The sequence below is a fragment of the Dendrobates tinctorius genome, unplaced genomic scaffold, assembly GCF_039654945.1.
Source record: "Dendrobates tinctorius isolate UK_male_01 unplaced genomic scaffold, ASM3965494v1 ptg000070l, whole genome shotgun sequence".
Classification (NCBI taxonomy): domain Eukaryota; kingdom Metazoa; phylum Chordata; class Amphibia; order Anura; family Dendrobatidae; genus Dendrobates; species Dendrobates tinctorius.
The window spans coordinates 10,586,852-10,612,657 of record NW_027361738.1 but is presented as its reverse complement, the minus strand read 5'-3'; the positions used below and the strand labels follow the sequence as shown (position 1 = coordinate 10,612,657).

Here is a 25,806-nt window from a genome sequence, read left to right as displayed (position 1 = left end):
GGCTGAATGGAGAAGGTGGAGAACCTTTTTTTTCCCCTCTCCTCCACTTCAACTAATGCAATGACAGTAAAACATATCTAGCAGCATATAGTGTGCTGTTTGTGGTTAAAACACTAATGTAATAGGTTATATAAAGGCTAGCTTAGCTATTGCCATTTCAATATATATTTTGAATATTTGCTATAAACACTATAAGTTTTTATTGCACATATATATATATATATATATATATATATATATATGTGTCAACCCCTTACGAAGGAATCTAATTCCGAAACGTGCGTCAGGGTGTGCGCCTTATTTGGACAAGACAGACTGCAAAGGTATAGGCCCCTTTCTCTCTCAAAAGACTTTACATTTTATATTTTGCACATAGCACACAATACTTGTTGGATTATACTTTTCCGATTTGACAGTCCATTATCACTTGTTTTGCACCACATGTACCGGATGTGGTGCATCATTTCTACTTATTTATTTTACACTTATGCACTTATATCATTTCACCATTGTGTGTATTTACCTTTTAATAATCAGGCTAGATATCTTGCACTAATTTTGCCACATATGATCCTCCCTTCTTTATTGCTTTTGTTCATTTTTTAAAAATTTAGGGTTTTTTTGTATTGTTTTTCATACTGCACAGGCACATGCAAATATGTGGCCTCTTTGGCACAATTCTTAGTTTTTATTATTTATCTTTTATATGTATGTCATTTATTGATTTACTTTTTCTAATTGAAGTGGAAAGGGGCTCTATATGATCACAAAAGTTTGCTAATGTGTTACTTAAGTGATCTTAATTGATTGGATATATTTTAGTTATTTTTTTCCCTTTCATTTTTTCTTTGAGGCCCTGCTGTTTGTAATTTTGAGTATATGTATATATATATATATATATATATATATATATATACTGCTCAAAAAAATAAAGGGAACCCTGGACACTCTTACTGAGCAGACATACAGATGTTAGTGACCTTCCTATCATTTCTACCTGTTGTTTATTCCATTGCCACAACAGCAGGAGAAATTGAATCACAATCAGTGTGGATTTCACAGAAGTGTGAATGGAGTTACATTTTGTTGTTTAAGTGTTCCCTTTATTATTTGAGCAGTATATATGTATATTTTGTGTATATGTCCATTGGATCTATATATTGCATATTTCTTGCATATATTCCTAATACAGGCACACGTTTGGTATATCACTGCCGTTTGCCAAATTTTGATTAAATAAAGGCATTGGACAAATGTACAGTACTTTTTACTATCCACTGTTCTGGGGATCTTTTGCTTTGGTTTTCATACACACACACATACTATATATATATATATATATATATATATAGTGGGGCAAAAAAGAATTTAGTCAGTCAGCAATAGTGCAAGTTCCACCACTTAAAAAGATGAGAGGCGTCTGTAATTTACATCATAGGTAGACCTCAACTATGGGAGACAAACTGAGAAAAAAAAATCCAGAAAATCACATTGTCTGTTTTTTTTTCATTTTATTTGCATATTATGGTGGAAAATAAGTATTTGGTCAGAAACAAGCAATCAAGATTTCTGGCTCTCACAGACCTGTAACTTCTTCTTTAAGAGTCTCCTCTTTCCTCCACTCATTACCTGTAGTAATGGCACCTGTTTAAACTTGTTATCAGTATAAAAAGACACCTGTGCACACCCTCAAACAGTCTGACTCCAAACTCCACTATGGTGAAGACCAAAGAGCTGTCAAAGGACACCAGAAACAAAATTGTAGCCCTGCACCAGGCTGGGAAGACTGAATCTGCAATAGCCAACCAGCTTGGAGTGAAGAAATCAACTGTGGGAGCAATAATTAGAAAATGGAAGGCATACAAGACCACTGATAATCTCCCTCGATCTGGTGCTCCACGCAAAATCCCACCCCGTGGGGTCAGAATGATCACAAGAACGGTGAGCAAAAATCCCAGAACCACGCGGGGGGACCTAGTGAATGAACTGCAGATAGCTAGGACCAATGCAACAAGGCCTACCATAAGTAACACACTACGCCACCATGGACTCAGATCCTGCAGTGCCAGACGTGTCCCACTGCTTAAGCCTGTACATGTCCGGGCCCGTCTGAAGTTTGCTAGAGAGCATTTGGATGATCCAGAGGAGTTTTGGGAGAATGTCCTATGGTCTGATGAAACCAAACTGGAACTGTTTGGTAGAAACACAACTTGTCGTGTTTGGAGGAAAAAGAATACTGAGTTGCATCCATCAAACACCATACCAACTGTAAAGCATGGTGGTGGAAACATCATGCTTTGGGGCTGTTTCTCTGCAAAGGGGCCAGGACGACTGATCCGGGTACATGAAAGAATGAATGGGGCCATGTATCGTGAGATTTTGAGTGCAAACCTCCTTCCATCAGCAAGGGCATTGAATATGAAACGTGGCTGGGTCTTTCAACATGACAATGATCCAAAGCACACCGCCAGGGCAACAAAGGAGTGGCTTCGTAAGAAGCATTTCAAGGTCCTGGAGTGGCCTAGCCAGTCTCCAGATCTCAACCCTATAGAAAACCTTTGGAGGGAGTTGAAAGTCCATGTTGCCAAGCGAAAAGCCAAAAACATCACTGCTCTAGAGGAGATCTGCATGGAGGAATGGGCCAACATACCAACAACAGTGTGTGGCAACCTTGTGAAGACTTACAGAAAACGTTTGACCTCTGTCATTGCCAACAAAGGATATATCACAAAGTATTGAGATGAAATTTTGTTTCTGACCAAATACTTATTTTCCACCATAATATGCAAATAAAATGAAAAAAAAACAGACAATGTGATTTTCTGGATTTTTTTTTCTCAGTTTGTCTCCCATAGTTGAGGTCTACCTATGATGTAAATTACAGACGCCTCTCATCTTTTTAAGTGGTGGAACTTGCACTATTGCTGACTGACTAAATACTTTTTTGCCCCACTGTATATATATATATATATATATATAGTGTAATTGACGGTGCTTCCAGCTAATATTTTCCACGAATATGTGAACAACATAAACGTAATACATCTGCATAAGGAAAGTTCTAATCACTTTATTTTTCCTTAATATTTGCGTTACATTTTTCGATGCAATACAATGTATAGTTTTAATGTCCTAAAAGTATTTTTAAATTGCTGCACAGAAGTAAAGATGGCACAGATAATAAGTGCAGCTGTGTGAGAATTTGAGAAATGTCATAATCGCTCTGCATTTTGATTTACTCCGCAGAAGCCCATAGCCTGCAGCCGACTAGCACACATTGGTTAGATCTTAGAAAGCAAAGCTTAAGAATGTTGGCCTATAAATTGTAGGTAGACATGGGATCCTAATTTTATGGCATGCGGTAGAACATCGGAACATCTGGCCCCTCTGTACTTAGAATACCCTGGATACAGAACAGAACTGATCGAGTTGCCCCCCCACACATTTTACGTTCTTAAATATAGATGGCTCCCTTCTGATGAGCATGTACATTTCACATCACATATTTCCTAAAAACCACAAGACCTGATTTATAGAAGGTTTGTGATGTCGTGTTTGTCTCATACACACAGGGCACAGATTTGTAAGCGAAGATGGATATCACCACTAGGGGGCATCAGAGGGGAAGATTAAAAATTCAGTCCACTTCAGCAAGAAGTTTAACAAAATATGTGTCTGGGAAATACTGTATTTTATACTCTGAGTTTTAATAGTTTATGGATTAGGAGTGAAATTTTAATCCTGTGTGCTGCAACTGGTGCAAAATTAAATTCTTAGTGAAATTTTAAAGAATCAGCAGTAAGAATGGGTCTTTTATTGGTGGTAAATGCATTTCTTCCCATTATTTATATAGTGTCCACATAATCCACAGCCCTGTACAGAGATTGTAACTATCACACAAGTCCCCATGCCTAATAGGGTTCACTATATACCGTACATATTATTAAAAAAAAAGGTCCATTATGGAATCTATTTGTATTAATATTACACACTTTTCATACAGCAGGTGCTATTGGTGACTTTCAAGTTCATACAATGCAGCACCAGAATGGTTATGTCCTTTATTACTTTGAATTGGCTGTCCCTGCTAATATCTTATTTTAATTGCATTTTTTGGGGAAAAGAATTGGGGAGGCTTTTTTTATTTTCACAAAAACAATATGCAACCATAATCTAAGGAGAAAATGCAGCAGACAATCAATAAATCACTAGTGTGAACAGAACCTATGTCTTGTCAATGGATCCTATGACTATCTCTAGATCCCAAAAAATTGATTGTAAGATACCGTAATACCATTTTACGTATCCCTTGAGACAGCGTTGTTATATAAGCAGAATAAAATAGGTTACATTACTTATTTTGGTAAGGGACAATAAGTTGGTTGTCAGACACATCCAAGGTACCGGTAAATCCTTACCCAAGTGGCCAGTATCATGTACCACAACATGGCCCTCCCTTGGTCCATAATCCAGCCTCATCCACCTCTCAGGGGTACAATCAGGTAGGACCTCAAAATAGACAAACCACTCATGCTGGCCTCCCGCCATCACCTTCATACCAGAATTTTTAACAAAGAGTCTCCTAATGACTAAACTGTTTTGTTTTTAAGTTGAATGCTGCCCAGTAATAGTAGCCTAAGTTGCCATATGTTTTGAATATGGGTTTTATTGGGCCAAAAACAGTGGTAGGAAATAAAAATGTTATTTCAATGTGTGGTTTATGTTTTGAACAATATATAGATGCTGTGTATCATTTCCATTTTTTTATTTTATAATTCAAAAACATCACACAATTAATTGACTAGCAGAAGTTTATTAAAAAAAATAGTCTATCATAACATAGACACGGCATTGTTTTGCCATGGAGTAGATCCTTCTGGTGAAACAAAATAATTCGTAAACATGTCCCGCAATTTAAGGCCAGAGGGCTGACAACGTGGATGATGTACATGTGTTGTAGCCATGCCATTATTTCCATCCGCACCATCATCACCATCATTTGATGGACAGTCATGGATCCTCGTGAAGTTGTGAAGTATGACAAATGCTTTAATTACCAAATTCACATTTCCTTCACAAAGTTATATGGCTGACATCAGTATCCGCCATTTTGCACAGGGTATTCCAAAGGCACACTCCACCAGTCGTCATACGCAGGATAGCCGATAACTAAATATTCTGTGAGGGTTGTCAAGGGTTCTATGTGGATATGGCCTCATGACATTGTGGTTCAATTGAAAGGCCTCATCAGCAACCATGACATAAGGCACCGCTTTCATAGTAGACCCTGATAGCTGACGTGGAGGTGGGAGGTCCAAGTCATTAGTTTGCAGCCGCTGACCCATTATGGAAGAATTGAAGACTCTGGAGTCTCCAGTTCTTCCATAGGCCCCAATATCTACAATTATAATCCTGTATGTGCTGTTGACCAGGGCCAACAGCACTACAGAAAAAAATTGTTTGTAACTGCAATATTGGGACCCTGAGTTGGGCGGCTTACAAACACGGAGGTGCTTCGCATCCAGGGATCCTATGCAGTTGGGGAACTGGCATGTTTCCTCAAAGCCACGGGCTATCCGCAGCCAGTCTTCTTTTCTTTTTAGCTCAGGCATTACAGAATTATGCAGGCAGGACCACATTTCCAAACAAGTAGAAGGTATTATGCCTGAGATGGTGGATTTCCGAATCCAAAACTTCAGATGAAGTGCCGCATAGGAGAGCCCAATGGATAGAAAGCTGCAAATAATAAGATTAAAAAATAAATTAGAAAATGACATATCCACGCATCATCTTAACAGTGTAGGCCATCATAAAAGTTAGCGACATAGCAAACTAAGCCTTGGCTCAACAAGAGATAACACTGTTCAATGCCTAATAGTTCTGTTTCACTTAGCGATGCACCAGTGATCCCGACAACGATACGACCTGGTAGGGATCACTGGTGCGTCGCTAAATGGTCGCTAGTAAGCTGCCAAACAGGCAGATCTCTTCAGCGACGCAGCAAACATCCAGCGATCCTCGGCGGTCGATGGCACCTTGTCACACAGCAGCTTTTCTGAACAATTCCAGCATGCGTCACAGAGTTCTGCGTCGCCAACGAGGTCGCTCGTTGGGTCAAAAACAGCGATGTGCGCTGGCCAGCGGGACACCGACGATGAAAAAATGGCCCAGGACATTCGAGCACGATCAGCGATATCCAGCGGGGGGGCCAGTCATATGTAGCGAGATTGCTGGCAAGGTCACTGTTGCGTGACAAAATAGGTGACGCTTCAGCGATCTCGCTAGTGATCTCGCTATGTTAGACGGGGGCGTAAGGAACAGATCATAATAGCAAACAGCAGGGAATGGAAAGGACAAAATGTAATGAAGCAATTTAAGTTAAGATGAGGGATACATACAGTAAAGATTTATACCAAAAGGAAGGGCAGAGTGGATTTCAAAAAGCAAAAGACATTTAGTATCAGTGAAATATAGGATGAATACATACCGTACAGTAAGTAAAAGGCGCTCCTCTGCGGAAATACATTTGCGCATCTTGGTGTCCTTGAAGGTGATGTCAAGGTACACAGCCTCCAGAAGAATGTCAAGTGTTGACATGCTCATCCGACAATACTGGTAGAACTTGTCAGGATGGCTGTGTAGAGAACCATACAGTTGGTGGAAATGCCCTTTAGTCAGATGTCGCCTCATAAGCGGATGTACCCACATTCGTCTCCGCTTCCTCGGATCCACAATCACTGGGTAAGGCTCCCCAAAACGTTGGGACAAAACCCAGTGGAAAAGAACCCGCTCAGTTGTGTTGAAGGTTAGCCAGTCACACATGTTTGACACAAAGCAGCAAAACCAATACACCAGCACGGACTCTAATGCAAAGTTTGGAGGAGGGAACTTGTTGTGGAGCCAATAAATAGGCTCCTTGATTAGGTTTTTATTCATTTCAGGCCACTGAGCCATTTATTTTAATGTGGAAAGTTAGTGAGAAATGTAAAGCCTTATGCATGACATACGGATGCCATACGGATACGAAGATGCGAGGAAATCGCATCATCGCACTGCAAACGCATTACACATGGATGACCATATGGAGAACACTACTGCAACTCTTGGCAGGGAGACTCGGACCGATTTTCCATATGGTAAGTGTGACCCCAGCCTAAAGTTTGATTGCAGTGTGATCTGATCTTCTCAAAACAAAAATTTCTCCATCTTCTCCATTCTTTCAGTTTGTGAAAATGGAACAACACTTGGAAATCATCCGAGTGTTGTCCAATATACAGATGCTAATCGTGCATGCTGCAATTCATTTCCTTGGACAGCCTTGGTCCAAGGAAAAAAAAATCTGACATGTACAAGTCCCTATAAAATAACATTGGTCCGAGTGTAATGTGATGTTTTGTCGGATCGCACTCGAACTGAATATACGGTCATCTGGACGAGCCCTTTAATGAAAGTATCGACTTATAGATACAAATAGACTTAAAGGAAACCTGCCACCTAGTTCTTGCTGCCCAAAACCGCAGGCAGCATGAATCAGAACATGGCTACAGGATTGTAGCTAGGTATATTTTTCTTTGAAACGCTTCAATGTTTCTAAGAAAACTCACTTTAAAGATCTATGCTAGGTGATTGACAGGTCTCTAACTATAGGAGAGATCTAGTAATCATCAGCTGCAGTGCTTGGAGAAACTGTGGACATTGCTAGATTATTCTCATCTCTGGCTAGTCTCTCTGGCCAGATCTTTAATCCCTTTACCCCCCAAGCCTGTTTTCACCTTCATGACCAGGCCAAATTTTACAATTGTGAACAGTGTCACTTTATGAGGTAATAACTCTGGAATTCTTCAACGGATCCCACTGATTCTAAGACGGATCCCACTGATTCTGAGACTGTTTTTGTGACATATTGTACTTAATCATAGTGGTACATTTTTTCGATATGACTTGCATTTACTTGCCAAAAAAAGAAAATTTTGAAAATTTAGCAGTTTTCAAACATTTAATTTTTATGCCCTTAAATCAGAGAGTTATGTCAAAATAATTAATAAACAACATTTCCCACATGTCTACTTTACATCAGCACAATTTTTGAAACTATTTTTTGTTAGGGACTTAGAAGTGTTAAAAGTTGACTAGCTATTTCTCCTTTTCTAACAAAACTTCCAGAACCATTTTTTTTAGGGACCACATTACATTTGAAGTGACTTTGAGGGGTCTATATGACAGAAAATACCCAAAAGTGACACAATTCTAAAAACTGCACCCCTCAAGGTGCTCAAAACCACATTCAAGAAGTTTATTAACCCTTCCGGTGTTTCACAGGAATTTTTGGCATGTTGAAGGAAAAATGCGAACATTTAACTTTTTTTTCACAAAAATTTTCCTTTAGACCCATTTTTTTTTTTATTGTCACAAGGGTAACATAAAAAAAATGGACTCCAAAATTTGTTGTGTAAGTTCTCCTGAGCATGCAAATACCCCATATGTGGGAGAAAACCATTATTTCGGTGCACGGCAGGGTTTAGAAGGGAAAGAGCGCCATTTGACTTTCTGAATGTTTAATTTACTGGAATACTTAGCGATCACCATGTCGCATTTGGAGAGTCCTTGATGTGCCTAAATAGTGGAAACTGCCCACAAGTGACAACATTTTGGAAACTAGACCCCTCAGGGAACTTATCTACATGTGTGGTGAACACTTTAAACTTCCAGGTGCTTCACAGAAGTTTATAATGTTGAGCCGTGAAAATTAAGAAAAAAAAAAATTACATTTTACCCCATAAAAATGTTTTTTAGCCTAAAATTTTGTATTCTCACAAGGGTAGCAAGAGAAAATGGCCCCAAAACTTGTTGTGCAATTTCTCCTGAGTACACTGATACCCCATATGTGGGGGAACACTACAGTTTTGGCGCATGGCAGGGCTCGGAAGGGAAGGAGTGACATTTTGGAACGCAGATTTTAATGGAATGGTCTGCGGGTGTCATGTCACGTTTGGAGAGCCCCTGATGTACCTAACTAGTGGAGACCTCCCATAAGAAACCCCACTACTTTTGAGGCACAGTGCAAAACTCAGAAGCGAAAAAGGGTGAGGGGGCCATGTCACATTGGCAGAGGCCATGAGGTGGCAGAAAAGCAGAACTCACCACAAGAGATCCCAATTTACAAACTATCATATTGACACCAGAGGTGGGTCACAGAATATAATACCATTGGGCTGTGAAGAAAAAAATAATTACATCTTTACCAACAAAATTTTCTTTCAGCCACAGATTTTATATTTCACACTGGGAAATGTGTAAAATGGCACCAAAATTTGTCCCACAATTTCTGCTGAGCGTCGCAATACTCATATGTGGCTGCACAGTCCCGCAAACAAGAGACTCAGGAGGGACTGAGTGCTATTTGCCTCCTGGAGTGCAGATTTTCCTAGAATAGTTTGCTGACTCCATATACAGAGCCCCTAAGTGCTAGAAGAGCAGAATCCCCCTTCAAGTCACCCCATTTTGGAAATTATACTCCTTTGGGAATTTATCAACAGGTGTAAGTGACGATTTTGACTCCATCCATAAACAAGCAGGAGTGGATGTGGCTGAGTGAAAATTGCATACTGCCATTGTAGTCACCAGTACGTTGTAGTGCCCAGTATGTTGTAGTGCCCAGCTCATGCTTCTGGAGACATGTACCTGTAAATTAGATGGGCTGTCATCACTGCAGAAATGTCATACATGTGGATGCTAAATGTGGATTAGGCACCCTGGGGATCAGAAGGGTGGGGTATTTGGATTAGGGAGCGCAGAATTTGCTGGATTTCTTTTGGGGGGTGAGGACCATTTAGCTTTTCCAGAGCCTTTGTACTACTAGGAACATGGAAGCCCAACATATTTCCATTGACAGATGACAACAGCACTCACAATGGAGTTTCCATCTAAATCTCCCAGTGACATGATTCAGATGAAACCCCCAAGGTATCCATTCACTATAATGAGGCAGCAAAGTTTCTCTCTACTCTGTCTGACTTCTGTTCATAGGTGTCCTTCTTTTCAGAATAGCACAAAACTAGCTAATGGCACTTTTTTGTGTGCCTAAAAAGACAGACACTGCCGGATCATAGGCCAGACAACGTCCACAGTGCCTCTTCATCTACCTCATTATAGGGAATTTTCCGCCAAGGTTTCCACCTGAATCCCATATTTCAGAGATTTACACAGAAACCCGTAGCAAGTGCTCACCGTAGAGCGCAGAATAAATGTACGCCAAGCCTTATTGTGATCTTTGGGAGACAGAATGAAAAAATCAACAGCAGGTAAAGAATTGGTTTTATTTATTTTTATGCTGTTCCTCATGTAGTATAAGTGATTAGTTGATTATATTCTTCGGGTCAGTGTGATTACAGAGATACCAGATTTATATTGTGTTTTTATGTTTCACTGCTGTCACACAACAAAAAGAACACTTTTTTTTGCAAACACTAGTTTTTTGCTTCACCATATTTTGAGAGCTACAATTTCTCTGTATTTCCTCCGACAGAGACATTTGAGGGTTTGTTTTTGTGGGACGAGTTGACGTTTTTATTGGTACCATTTTTGGCACATTACATTTTTTGATTGCTTTTTATTTTTGGGAGGCAGAATAAACAAAAACCAGAAATTCAGTAGTTTTTTGTTATTTTCTATGCCGTTCTGCATGTGGTAAAATTGATAAGGCAGTTTTTTTCTATGGGTCAGTAGTAGTACAATTACAGTGATACCCAATTTATATTTTTATTTTATACAAAAAATAATTATTTTTGCATCGCTTTATTCTGACAGCTATAACTTTTTTATTTTTGGAGCTGTATTCAAGCTTGTTTTTTACAGGACAAGATGACGTTTTCAGCTGTCAGTTTTTTCATTTTCATTTACATTTGTCTTTTTGATCGCGTTTTATTCCACTTTTTGTTCGGCGGTACAATGAAAAAGCACAGTTTTTTGTCTCTTTTTTATTTTTTTACGGTGATCACTGAGGGGGTTAACAAGTGGGACAATTTTATAGGTCGGGTCATTTCAGATGTGACGATACCAAATATGTGTACTTTTTTTATTTTCATAGAAATATTTATTTATGGGTTCAATATATATTTTTTTCAATTACGGTATTCTGTGATTTTTTAAAAAAATATTTTTACAATTTTTGTTTCCTTTTTTTTATATGTAACTTTTTCACTTAGTTCCACTATGGGACTTTCACTTTCTGCAGTCTGATCGCAGTTCTAATGCATTGCAATGAACCAGGATTGCAATGCATTAGAAGTGACATAAACTTGCACTGAGCATGATCTAACTAACTAGCTAGAGTCTGGTGACCCAGATGTCGTCATGATGACGTCGGGTCATCTTGGCAACGATCGGACCTCCACGATGATGATGTTGCGGGGGTGCCAATTGGAGGGCAGAGGAGGCCCCCTCCCTCTGCCTGCCTTCTAAATGCTGTGATTGCTAGGTTATAGTGTCGGGAGCGGTGGTGGGTCTCCTAGAGAAGGAGCTCAGTTCTTGCAAGCTCGTTGCCATAGATGTTGTAAGCACTGCTCTGAAGCTCTCCTGATAAACGGGAGCTTCAGCGACACTGTCCATCTCTGATGCTGGGAAGGCAAAACATCTCTGCCAGCATCATGGGAGAGCGCACCATTCGAGGTGCAGACATGCCGCTGATCCCAACCAGTTGTTAAGTTGAGTGATAGAGCATAACTCATTTACTGCCATTCAATCAGTGGAAAATAATGAATCCAAGCAGCCTTGCAATGGGTTACTGTAACAGTTTTCCAATCTGCTGCCACGTTCCTAAAAATTGTGAAAGCAACCAGATGGGGAACCCAAGGGTGCAGAAGTCTGGAGCAAAACTGGAACACTAAATTCCTTTTAAGGGAATCAGCCCAGAGATTTATAACACTTCAGGTGCAGAGGTTAAAATCTGCCCAAATGCCCCAAAGCTTGGAGGGATAGATAGCAGAGCTCGCGGTGCCAGAGGCTGAAATGCTCTCACAGAATGGCTGTAACTGTATCTGGTGAAAGCAGAAGGACAGACAGACCGGAGCATTTTTCAAGAAAAACATACATCCCTCCTAGCCTTAGACAATGCTGAAGAATGAATGCGTTCTTATGGACTGAATATTATAAATAGGCTGATTTGGATTGGTTAAATAAATACCATATGAATTGCGGCCTTTTCCTTTAATAAAAACGTCATCAATGTTTAGAAAAGCCGCAGCCGCTGACAAAATGTTTTTATTAAGTTAAAAATAATTTGGCCAACTTAATGTACAGATTATATATGTTACATTCATCTATAAACAATGTCTGGATGAATTATGAAGAAGTAATATACACCGAATACATGCCTTATCAGTCCAGGCGTTTCTGTAGGGCTACAGTGACAACTACTGTGGTTACGTCCAAATAATGTATTGGCAAATATAGAAGGCGTTTCAAGTGGCCATTCTCTAGCATATTCTTCATGTGACTTGGAGGCTCATTTATCAGTGGCACATAGTCTTTCCTACCTATTCCCTTCTGCGCTGTATGTTGGACTGAATAGGAAAGCGTCATGTGCTCTGTCAGAAATGTTACTGATGCATTCAACCTTAAGCACGCTATAATTGCTTGTAACAACTTATCAACAACATGGTTTTGTCATGATTCATTTCTGCACATGGCTGACACTTGACGAGGAGAACTTTAGCCTACTTCAAAAAAAAAGTGCACCAACTCATTCTTGCCACTAGATGGTGTAGAACCTAATGTAAAGCACATGCTATCCCATATGTACTTGTAGTGGACTAATATTCATCAGAAGGACAGTAAAGTGCTATTTCTTGGGTTATGAAAATTTAACTTGCTGTTTATTGTCTGAAAAAAAACATTTTCTAAGCAGAAAAAGTAATCATTTTTTTAAATTGACAAAATAAAAATTCATTTTACATTACTATAGTGATTACACTAGCATTATTATTACTACTATTATTATTTTTAGACAATACTTTATTAATATTTTTTTGTATTTTAAAATTATTTTATATAACAACCCCTATAAGAGCTCCTCACCTATTTCTTTATAAGACATACATTTATACTAGGAAATATTTGATGGGAAGACATTTATCTTCTGAGATTCTACTATACTGTACATTTATATGATGAGAAATATAATAATAATAATCTTTTTATTTATATAGCGCCAACATATTCCGCAGCGCTTTACAGTTTGCACACATTATCTGTTATAACTGACAACTGATTATTATTATTATTATTACCCATCAATCTATTTATATAAACGCCTTATCGTGTCTGTCTGTAACCGAAATCGCGGGCCGCTGACTGGTCGCCCCTGCCAGGCCGCAACCAATCAGCGACAGGCGCATCTGTTTGTAATGGTAAGCTGCGCCTGCCGCTTATTGGTCGCGGCTGCCAGGCCGCGACCAATCAGCGGCAGGCGCAGGCCTTAATCTGTAAAAAAGAGAATTAAAATAAAAAAAGTTATTCTCACCTTCCGACGGCCTCTTGTCTTCTTTCCACGCGCCCGGCCTCGCGTTCCCAGTAATGCTTTGCGGCTTAGACCGCTGATGACGTCACTCTCGTGAGAGCGAGAAAGAAGACCGACGTCATCAGCGGTCTAACTCGCAAAGCATTACTGGGAACGCGAGGCCGGGCGCGTGGAAAGAAGACAGGAGGCCATAGGAAGGTGAGAATAACTTTTTTTATTTTTTAATATTATTTTTGTACAGGGCCGCGGCAGTTATTGGTCGTGGCTACAGCGCCGCGTTGCTGATTGGTCACGGACAGAGGGCCGCGACGCTGATTGGTCGCGGCTACACGGAAAGGGGGGTGAAGGGACCATGCATACCAGGATTGTGGGGTGAGGGGACCATGCATACCAGGATTGGGGGGTGAGGGGACAATGCATACCAGGATAGGGGGGTGAGGGGACCATGCATACCAAAAAAGGGGGGTGAAGGGACCATGCATACCAAAAAAGGGGGGTGAGGGGACCATGCATACCAGGATTGGGGGGTGAGGGGACCATGCATACCAGGAAAGGGGGGTGAGGATACCATGCATACCAGGATTGGGGGGTGAGGGGACCATGAATACCAGGATTGGGGGGTGAGAGGACCATGCATACCAGGATAGGGGGGTGAGGGGACCATGCATATCAGGATTGGGGGGTGAGGGGACCATGCATACCAGGATTGGGGGGTGAGAGGACCATGCATACCAGGACTGGGGGGTGAAGGGACCATGCATACCCCAAAAGGGGGGTAAGAGGACCATGCATACCAGGATTGGGGGGTGAGGGGACCATGCATATCAGGAAAGGGGGGTGAGGGGACCATGCATACCAGGAAAGGGGGGTGAGGATACCATGCATACCAGGATTGGGGGGTGAGGGGACCATGCATACCAGGAAAGGGGGGTGACAGTGAGCATACATACCAGGATTGGGGTGTGAGGGGACCATGCATACCAAGAAAGGGGGGTGAGGGGACCAGGCATACCCCGAAAGGGGGGTAAGAGGACCATGCATAACAGGAAAGAGGGGTGAGAGGACAATGCATACCAGGATTTGGGGGTGAGAGGACCATGCATTCCAGGATTGGGGAGTGAGGGGACAATGCATACCCCAAAAGGGGAGTAAGAAGACCACGCATACCAGGAAAGAGGGGTGAGAGGACCATGCATTCCAGGATTGGGGGGTCAGGGGACCATGCATACCAGGATAGGGGGTTTAGGGGTAGCATGCATATCAGGACTGGGGGTGAGAGAACCATACATATCAGGATTGGGGGTGAGAGAACTATACATATCAGGATTGGAGAGTGCATCATTGCATTATTATTAAATCTTCAAAAATAAACTGCATATATATTCTAGAATACCCGATGCGTTAGAATCGGGCCACCATCTAGTCTATATATATAAACGCCTTATCATGTCTGTCTGTAACCGAAATCGCGGGTCGCTGATTGGTCGCGGCCACCAGGCCGCGACCAATGCGCAGCGGGCGCAGCGCTCAATGGGGCGGCAGGCCTTGATCTGTAAAAAAGAGAATTAAATTAAAAAAAATGTTATTCCCACCTTCCGACGGCCTCCGATCTTCTTTCCACGCGTCCGGCCTTGCGGTCCCAGTAATGCCTTGCGCCTTAGACCGGAGATGACGTCACTCTCGCGAGAATGCGACGTCATCAGCGGTGTTTCGCGCAATGCATTACTGGGACCGCGAGGCTGGGCGCGTGGAAAAAAGATCGGAGGCTGTCGGGAGGTGAGTATATAACTATTTTTTTTTTAACAGAGACCACACATTCCAGGAAAGGGGGGTAAGGGGGACCATGCATACCAGGAAAGGGGGGTGAGGGTGACCATACATACCAGCAAAGGGGTGTGAGGGGGACCATGCATACCAGCAATGGGGGGTGAGGGGGACCATGCATACCAGCAATGGGGGGGTGAGGGGGACCATGCATACCAGGAAAGGGAGGTGAGGGGGACCATGCATACCAGCAATGGGGGGAGGGAGGGGGACCATGCATACAAGGAAAGGGGGTGACTGTGACCATGCATACCACCAATGGGGGGGTGGGGGGACCATGCATACCAGCAATGGGGGGAGGGGGACCATGCATACCAGCAATGGGGAGGAGGGGGACCATGCATACCAGCAATGGGGGGAGGGGGACCATGCATACCAGCAATGGGGGGTAGGGGGACCATGCATTCCAGCAATGGGGGGGAGGGGGACCATGCATACCAGCAGTGGGGGGAGGGGGACCATGCATACCAGCAGTGGGGGGAGGGGGACCATGCATACCAGGAAAGGGGGGTGAGGGTGACCATACATACCGGCAAAGGGGTTGAGGGGGACCATGCATACCAGCAATGGGGGGAGGGGACCATGCATTCCAGCAAATGGGGGGTGAGGGTGACCATGCATACCAGGAAAGGGGGGGTGAGGGTGATCATGCATACCAGGATAGGGGGGTGAAGGTGACCATGCATACCAGGATAAGGGGGTGGGGGTGACCATGCTTACCAGGAAAGGGGGTGAGGGGGACCATGCATACCAGCAATGGGGGGGAGGGGACCATGCATTCCAGCAATGGGGGGAGGGAGGGGGACCATGCATACCAGGAAAGGGGGGTGAGGGGGACCATATATACCAGCAAATGGGGGTGAGGGGGACCATGCATACCACCAATGGGGGGAAGGGGGACCAGGCATACCAGGAAAGGGGGGTGAGGGTGACCATGTATACCAGGAAAGGGGGGGGTGAGGGTGACCATGCATACCAGGATAGGGGGGTGAAGGTGACCATGCATACCAGGATAAGGGGGTGGGGGTGACCATGCTTACCAGGAAAGGGAGGTGAGGGGACCATGCATACCAGGAAAGGGGAGTGACGGGACCATGCATACCAGGAAAGGGGGGGTGAGGGGACCATGCATACCAGGATTGGAGGGAGAGAGGACCATGTATTCCAGGATTGGAGGGTGAGGGGTACCATGCATACCAGGATTGGAGGGTGAGAGGACCATGCATTCCAGGATTGGGGGGTGAGGGGACCATGCATATCAGGATTGGGGGTCGAGGGGACCATGCATACCAGGATAGGGGGGAGGGGTACCATGCATATCAGGATTGGGGGGTGAGAGGACCATGCATATCAGGATTGGGGGGTGAGAGGACCATGCATATCTGGATTGGGGGGTGCATTATTGCATTATTTTTAAAACTTCATAAATAAACTACATACATATTCTAGAATACCCGATGCATTAGAATCGGGCCACCATATAGTTATCTATATCCAAGGTGGGAGATTAATATAACACTGTATTCACACATTCGTATGGAATTTCCATGTGCTGTTCGACGTTTTATCAACAGCCCTCAGACCCATAGAGTAGAAGGGATGTACTGACATATCCAGTAAAATCATAGATCCAAGACTAAGTCCATGTGACTCATAGCAGGTCTTATTCTGATCCCAGTCCAAGGGCATCCATGAGAAGTGGAGGCAAATCACAAAGCTCTTGATTTGCATCTGTCTCTCAAGGATCTGTTGGGTAAATGGAAATTGTCAGATGGTTTTTACTATGATATCTGAGAGCAGTAGGATATTGGGGCACAGACCCTGATTACAGCGATTTGTCACTTACTGGGTTGTGTTTAGCTTTTTCAATAAAATCAGTGTTTTATCTGCAGGTGATTATTAATACAGGATGCCTTGTGCCTCTTAGTCCAACCTCGCCCCCACCAATGATTAGCAGCTTTCTGTCAATATACACTGACAGCTGCCAACCAGTGGTGTGGGCAGGGTTATACATGGCTCAGCATTCTGAGCTCTGCTAAATATCCAACGCAGGAATCTGTGACAACTGCTGAACTCAGTATCCTAAGTGATACCTTATGCTGCTGTCAGATTACATGGCAAAAAAAACGGCTGACACATTCCCTTTAAGGAGAAAATTTAATAAAAAAACAAGTGACCTTCCAGACTCTTTTTATTGGCTTGGGAGCACGCACAGCTCTTCAATGGAAAAAAAAAAGGATAAAAAAAAAGAAGCAATTAGGAAGCAACTAGGACAACTGGAAAAGAAATTGGTCAGTTTCTCTCGGATGGTAACACTCACATGGATGAGTGAATGTAGAGTCACAAGATGTAGGGCTATAGGCCTCATGCAGACGGGTGTATAAATCAGACGTGTGCCGCCTGATGACCGGATAGCACACGGACAGCGCACTCACCCATGTTATTCAATAGGGCTGTTCAGATGAACGATTTCTCTCTTGGTCCGAGTGTCCATGAGAAAAATTATGGCAGCATGCACTATTCTCTCCCGAGTCTAAGATGACACTCACCCATTCAAGTCTATGGATATATTCTTTTTTATATAGCGCCAACATATTCCGCAGCGCTTTACAGTTTGCACACATTATCATCGCTGTCCCCATTGGGACTCACAATCTGAATTCCCTATCAGTATGTCTTTGGAATGTGGAAGGAAACCGGAGTACCTGGAGGAAACCCACGCAAACACGGGGAGAATATACAAACTCCTTGCAGATGTTGTCCTTGGTGGGATTTGAACCCAAGGCTGCAGTGCTACCCACTGAGCCATTGTGCATGTGTAATAAAAAAAAAATCGGATCCCACATCCGTGTAGCTCTGTCCTGGGCCCTGTATTGTTCAACATCTTTATCAATGATTTAGATGAAGGAATTGAGGGTAAACTGATTAAACTTGCTGATAACACAAAGCTAGGATGGATAGCTAATACTAGAGAAGAGAGAGAGAATTCAAAAAGATATAAATAAACTGGAGCAGTGGGCAGCAACTAACAGAATGTTTTTTAATAGGGGAAAATGCAAAGTACTACATCTGGGCAAAAACTAAATCTCCAAGCATGCCAAAATACTCGGAGGACACCCGAGCATGCTTGGAAAAACCCGAGAAACGAGTATACTCGCTCATCACTACTGCTCAACATTCCCAAGAGTGACCCATAGACACAAATGGCCAAGTGTGATTCGAAAATTTGATGCAACTCGTGCATGCTGTGTTTTTTTCCTAAGATTGACCCAGACAGCCACATAGAATAGTGTGGGGACAATTGCTATCGGTCACAACAAAGGATAGCACTCGTCTGATTATTATGTTTAATTGCACGAGCGCTTACTATGACTCAGAATTTGTAAAAATTATAGGCACCCTTAAATAATCAAAAAACTAATATTGGTTTTGGAGGTCCTTTATATTTTTGAATTAATGGACATTAGTGTTGATAAATAATTTTTAATTTTTTAAGAATGAATTTAGATTTTTAACAAAAAAGTATTTCTAATGTACACCCTTTCCATATTACAAAATACATTAATTCCATTCTGTTTGCATTGGATCATGTATTTATCTCTACTGTAGCTAGAGGCCTGACCACCGACATGCCCACTTCAATTGTGTGACCATGGCTCCATTTACTCTTTTTGGGATTGCTGGAGATAGCTGAGCCCTGTACAATCTGAGCGCTGTGGCGGTCTCCAGTGGTCCCATAGACAATGTATGGAGCATTTCAGAACCCTGTTTTTAGGAAGTTAGGATTACTGGAATTTCCGACTGTTGGATGGAGGATAACTTGCTGAATAGGGATAACCCCAAGAAATTGGTGCAAAACAAGAAGCTAAGGAAATTTATCAAGCTAATTATGCCAGAATTCTAAAAGGGTGTATGTTTTTAGTCATTTTCTGTACCTTGTCCAAAACAGGTGATGATGACAAGAGGCATGGCATAGTGGAAAGGGGCAGGTCCTGAAGTACAACACTATGTACCAAAAACAAAGTAAAGTCAGCGATCTAAAAATTGGTGTGCACTTAGACAGCTCAGTCTTAACTAAAATAGATTTATCAAACAGTATGGACCTCTATGATAAATCTGGTGCATTTTAATACTGTAGTTTATATTGTCTAAGGCTTATACAATATGGGTAATTATGCCGCAATGTTCCCTTTCCACCAGACAAGGTTTAAGATCCCTTTAAATATACATGGACATGAAATTGCATAAATATTCAAGGTAACAATATCTCAGACGCCCAGCTCAGACATGCATTCATTGTCATGCCACCTTAATTAGCAACCGGATTGTCAAGGACTGTATGCAAAATGACAGCAATTACAACATTATCTATCATTTTATTTATGTGACCAAAGCGTTCTCTCGTATTTCTTCATATAAAACAAATGATGGGTTCCTGCAGCTGCCAGACAGACAGTTACTGAATCTTCTCTCCTTCATTTCGGTGTTAATTAAGTTCTATATGCAAGTAGATAGTGCCAAAGTCTCACACAATGGCTGAAGATTCGGACAACTGTCCTGTCACATTGTAAAGATTTACGGAGGTCCTCAGCTTAAGTGAAATACTGTGCTCTATTTCATACATGACAATATCTTGGGGGAGATACAGTCGGGGCCAACAGTTTTCAGACTTGGCTTTCACAAAGTTTGCCCTATAAGCATTTCATAAGTTTTAAAACTTTTGACAAATATATTACATTTATACAAAGACTCAATATTTACAGTTTTGGCCTTTATTTTCCAAGACTTCTCCCCGGCAGCTGGATATCAGCTTCTGAGCCAAATCCAGACTGATGACAGTTGACGACCCATTCTCATCTAATCAGTGATTGGAGTCTATCACAATTTTTGTGGATTTGTTTCTCCACCCGCTTTTTAAGAATTGACCACAGGTTGTCCTGGGATTGAGATTTGGATAACTTCCTGTCCATGAGCCCAAAATGTCAATGTTTTGTTCACTGAGTAACTTAGTTATCACATTTCACAGTGAGAATTTTTCACGGTGATCTGCTGTGAAGACACTGAGCTTGAACTGCAGTGACCTCATCACTAACTTTTTCCCATGGTCCTGAGTTCACTGCAGTTCAGCCCTGCTGGGAACGCAGCCTCAGTGACGTCACCACTAGTCACTGAGGCTGCGTTTGCAGCATCTCATTCACCAGTGGTTTTCAGCCTGGACGGTCGCATCTTGGCACTGTCCAGGTTGAAAACTAATTCTCCACCAGACATGGATTACGGCGTGGGACACAACGACGGACAGGTATGGTATATTGTTTTTTTTTATTGTAGTTTTATTACAGGAGATCGAGGGCTTCAGTGAAATTAGGCAAGGTTGTAAGTACGGTTTATTTAAGATTAAAGGAGTGTGTCATTTTTTCAATTAAAGGACTTTATTCTGGGTGTCTGTGTTTTCTTACAATGTGACTATGGGTTTAGTAATGGGAGCGTCTTATTGATGCCTCTCCATTACTAACCTCGGGGTTTGATGTCACCAGACAATACAAAGGTGACATCAACCCCCCAACTATCACCCCACTTGCCACCGCTACAGGGCAAGTGGGACGAGCCAGGCAAAGCGCCAGAATTGGCTCATCTAATAGATGTGCCTTTTCTGGGAATCTGCCCCTTACCAGCCTGAGAATACCAGCCCCCAGCTGTGAGCTTTAGCAAGGCTGGTTGTCAAAAATGACGGGGACCCCATGCCATTTTTTTATCTACCTATTTATCTATTTTTGATAACCAACCTTGCTGAAGCCGACAGCTGAGGGTTGCAGCCCCCAGCTGTGAGATTTGCCTGGCTTGTTATCAAAAATAGGGGGGAACCCATGTCAGGTTTTTCATTCATTAATTTAGTTATAGCGCAGGTGGCAGGTGAGGAATACCCCCATCATCCACTCCTGCTATCACTGTTCTTTGCGGCAGCAGGTGTAGGTTGATAGGAAAAATAGTCCCAAAAGCCCTCACCTACTGTCATCATTCTGACTTCAATATAACTCTCATCATTCTCTCCTGCTCGCGCTGATCACCGGCAGAACATGGGAGAATCATGAGAGCAGTCTTCACCACCCGCAACTGTGGAACAGTGCTTTCTGTAGTGCTTCTTCCCTGTCGACTGTCCGTGTGGTACTGATGCAGCACACGGGTGGCAAACGGTTGTCTGAGTGCAGTCCGATTACCGCAGACCACCGGCAATGGAGGAGATGGAGAAATTACTTTGTCTCCTCCGCACCTGTGCTGAGATTATTTGATGAGAGGATAGGAGCACATTGTACTTACACTGTGATCACATGAGCCAAGTGTCATTTGTATAATCAGCCCTGATTTTCTTGCTTGTGTGACCCCGGCCTTAGGGGGGAAAACTACAGTAAAAGAATTGACATGCTGTGCATTTAAAATAACACACCACAGGGTGAAAAAAACCATAAGGAAAAATATCTTTGTGTGAACGAGATTTCGGAAATCCCATTTTGCCGATACTGTAAACCACTGAATTTTTTTCTGCACGAAAAACAGCAATGAAAGAAACGCATCAAAATTGCTTTGTGTGAACAAGCCACAACACTACTCTTTCCAATTACTCGAATACATATCTGCAGACTACAGGGGTAAATAGAAAACAGTAATTGAAGGCTTACACTGACTGGTTACTGGTGATAGATTGGGGATTATCGGAGTAATAGTCTGTGGCGGCATAACATGTCATTGCTAATACAGACAGTGTAATTAATGGCCGTTTCATTATGAGACCCAGCAAATGACGTTGTGCATACTAAGAATATGTAGGATGGCTGCTCCGCTATTGTGGGACCTTTGAAGGTAGATGAATCATATTCCATAAATCATAGTCAGGACTGCACTGGAGGCCCAAGCACTGGGCAGACTATACGCTGCTGACGATAGAAGCTTCCGGTTCCCAGTATTTACCAAGTGCATTCCTTGATCACTTAAAATCATGGGAAGAAGAAATGTTCCAGTCTCGTGAGCGAACATTCTCCATCATATAGAAGCAACAGAAGTAACAGCAAACTTAGTGAAATTGATTAATTATTACTGGAGCTGTAAAGGTTGAACTTGAGGGTCCTAGGTCTTTTTCACCCTATGTAACCATGTAAGACTGTACAGAATGTGGGGATTCACATCATAGGGAAATGCAATGTCCACAATACTGACATCCTAGGAACTCGAATCTTGTGCCGCAGCCTACGTGTAGTTTATGTTGACATATCATAAAAGTGACTGGAACTATAAAAGATCTTCTTGTACGTGAACTCCATGTAATAGATAATATGTGCTGTAAAAGTAAAAACATAATTTACCTTTTGATAGCTGTGCCCAGTGGGGAAGTGAACGCACATGATTAATGCTAAGGTAACCTAATTGTTGTTCCAAGCACTGTCTAAAAGAAAGCTACAGTATGTAACAGTAATATATCAAAAAGGATAAGGGTCCCCTCCTTGTGCCGGATCTTGGGGCACTGACCATATAGTGTAGGCCTGTACTGTAAGAGCTGTTCCCCTGCATGTGGTGCTGAACGCGGCTGTCATTCTTCCCTGTTCTGCTGGCAACAGCGCGCAGGGAAGAATAAATGAAAAAAAAAAAACGATGTGGGGTCCCCCTTATTATTTTCTTAACCAACCCGGCAAAACTATACAGGTGCGGGCTGCTTTTCTCAGGCTGGTAAGGGCCCCCAGCCTAAAAACAGCAGTCTGCAGCTGCTCAGAAAAGGTGCATCTATTAAATGCACCTATTCTGGAGCTTTGTGGGAAAATGACGGTGCTGAGGTCACAGGAGTTCATGCCGTCAGCGAACACAGACTCAGTGACGTCACCGCTCGTCACTGAGCATGTGCGCTCTGCTTCCCATTCATTCCCCAGTAGTTTACAGCCCGAGTGGTCGCATTGGCACCACTCCAGTTGTAAACTGATTAAACCCCAGATATGGATTTACGCCTTGGGACTTGACTGAGCGCCGGACAGGTCTGGTATATTGTTGGTTTCTTTTTTTTTTTACAATGGCTTCCAGATGGGATTAGCAGTGTAATAAAATGGGAAAAATGTGTGGTATTATTTCATTAAAAGACTTTATTCTTATAGTGTGTGCGTTTAATTAACCCTTTACTTACTATAGGATTAGTAATGGATAGGTGTCTTATTGATTACTAATTACAAAGTCGGGATTAATGTCACCTTACAACAGCAAGGTGACATTAACCCCTTATTACCCCACTTGTTACCGCTACAGGGCAAGTGGGATGAACCTGACAAAGCTCCAGAATAGGTGCATTTAATAGATGTGCCTTTTCTGGGCAGCTGCAGGCTGCTGTTTTTAGTCTGGGGGGGCCATATTTATGGCCCCTTACCAGCCTGAGAATAGTAGACTGCACCTGTATAGTTTTGCCGGGTTGTTTAAAAAAATAAGGGGGACCCCATGTCATTTTTTTTTCATTCATTCTTCCCTGCTGGCAGAGCAGGGAAGAATGACAGCCTGCGGCTGTCCGTGTGGTAATGATGAGGCACACAGGTGGAACATGGTTGCCACACGTGTGCCACATGGACACACGGACACGGATATCTCCGGTACCGGTTTTTCCGGCACCAGAAATATCTGGATGTGTGAAACCGGCCTTACTTTGGATGATCGTGCATTTGTTTATAATGGGGAGAGTGGAGTAAGGAGCTGCCAGACACCTCTGGATGGGCATTGAAATTCAGCAAGCCCAATCTTTCTCTCCCCTGACATAGCAACATAGAATGTTAGTGTTGGAAGGGACCTCCAGGGTCATCATGTCCAACCCCCTGCTCAATGCAGGATTCACTAAATTATGCCAGACAAATGAATGCCAGTTCATTTTCCCACGCTCAAGAGTTCACCGTGGTTCAGGCTGTGAAGCAGCGCAGCATCAGTGATGTCACCGCTAGTCACTGAAGCAAGCGCCGGCAGCTTCTCATTCATTCATCAGTGGCTTACAGCCGGGTGGTGGCATTTAGCACTGCTCCTGGTTGTCAACTGTGTAGCCCCCAGATATGGATTACGTTGTGGGACTGAACGCCGGACAGGTATGGTATATTGTTGGCTTATTTTTTCTTTATTACAGGAGAACGAGGGCATTGCATGGATTAGTATAACAATAAAGATGGCAAACTGTATTTATTGTTTTATTTAATTTAAAAGACTTTATTCTGGCTATGTGTTTTTTTAACCACTTAACAACTCTAGGATTAGTAATGGATAGGTGTCTTATTGACACCTCTCCATTACTAAGCCGGGCTTAATGTCACCTCACCTTACAATAGAAAGGTGGCATCAACCCCCAGCTATTACCCCATATGTCAACTGCTACAGGGCTGTGGGGAGAGAGACTAAGTGCCGGAATTGGTGCATCTTAGAGATGCGCCATTTCTGGGGTGGCTGGGGGCAGATGTTTGTAGCCAGGAGGGCCAATAACCATGTTCCCTTCCTAGGCTATGAATATCTGCCCTCAGTCATTGGCTTTCCTTCTCTGCCGCAGAAAATTGCGCAGGAGCCCACGCTATTATTTTCCCCGAAAAGATTATTTTATTAAATACACACATGTACCATAAATAACACACACACTATACTAATTATATTGGTCACTGACACCTATTCTATGTGTATTTTTGTAATCTATCTTTTGTATGCTAATCTGTCAGTGTGTTTTTACAGTAGCCGCATATGAAATACCGGCTTTTCAAAGGACACCGGCACGTAAAAATTTCTTATCCCACCCATTGACTCCTATTGCGAGATGCGATCCAATTTTTGCTGACAGTTGCAGCATGCTGCGATTTTTTTTCCAGCCCGATCGTGATCCGATCCAAGCTGGAAAAAAAAAAATGCAGATGAGCACACAATCATAGATTAACATTGGTCCGAATTCAATCCGATTTTTTTATCAGATTAAATTCGTCAGATTTCATTGCAAGTCGGCATGAGCCCTAACAGATGCGACCAGAGCTGAGCTCCACCCTTGGCCGTTAACCATTTAAATGCTGCTGTCAAACTCTGGCAGCGGCATTTAAAATGGTGTGCATGCTGATGTTCACGTGCATCAGCCTCCATTGGCTCCCAGCAATGTGATCATGAAAATTTCCCTCCATTAAATAATCATTATATACGGTATATATATTTGGTATTGCCACGTCCATAAAAATATATCAAAATATAAAATTACGCTGTAGCAAGAAAATAAGTTGAAATGCCAGAATTTCTTTTTTTTTTCCGCCACCACGCTTTCATAAAAAATTACAATAAAAAGTGATCAAAACTTTTTGTCTACCCCAAATTGGTATCAATAAAAATTATCAGCTCGTCATGCAAAATACAAGCTTGCACACAGCTCCATCAAAGGCAATATAAAAACATTACTGGTCTCCAAAAATAACGACACGGAGCAATTTTGTTTTTAA

The 25,806-nt window shown here is 42.4% G+C and overlaps 1 protein-coding gene across 1 annotated transcript in view; it reads right to left on the bottom strand.

Moving 5' to 3' along the window:
* SKAP2 (src kinase associated phosphoprotein 2) overlaps window positions 1-25,806 on the bottom strand; it is a 330,712-nt gene that overhangs the window by 4,848 nt on the left and 300,058 nt on the right. The window lies entirely within an intron of this gene.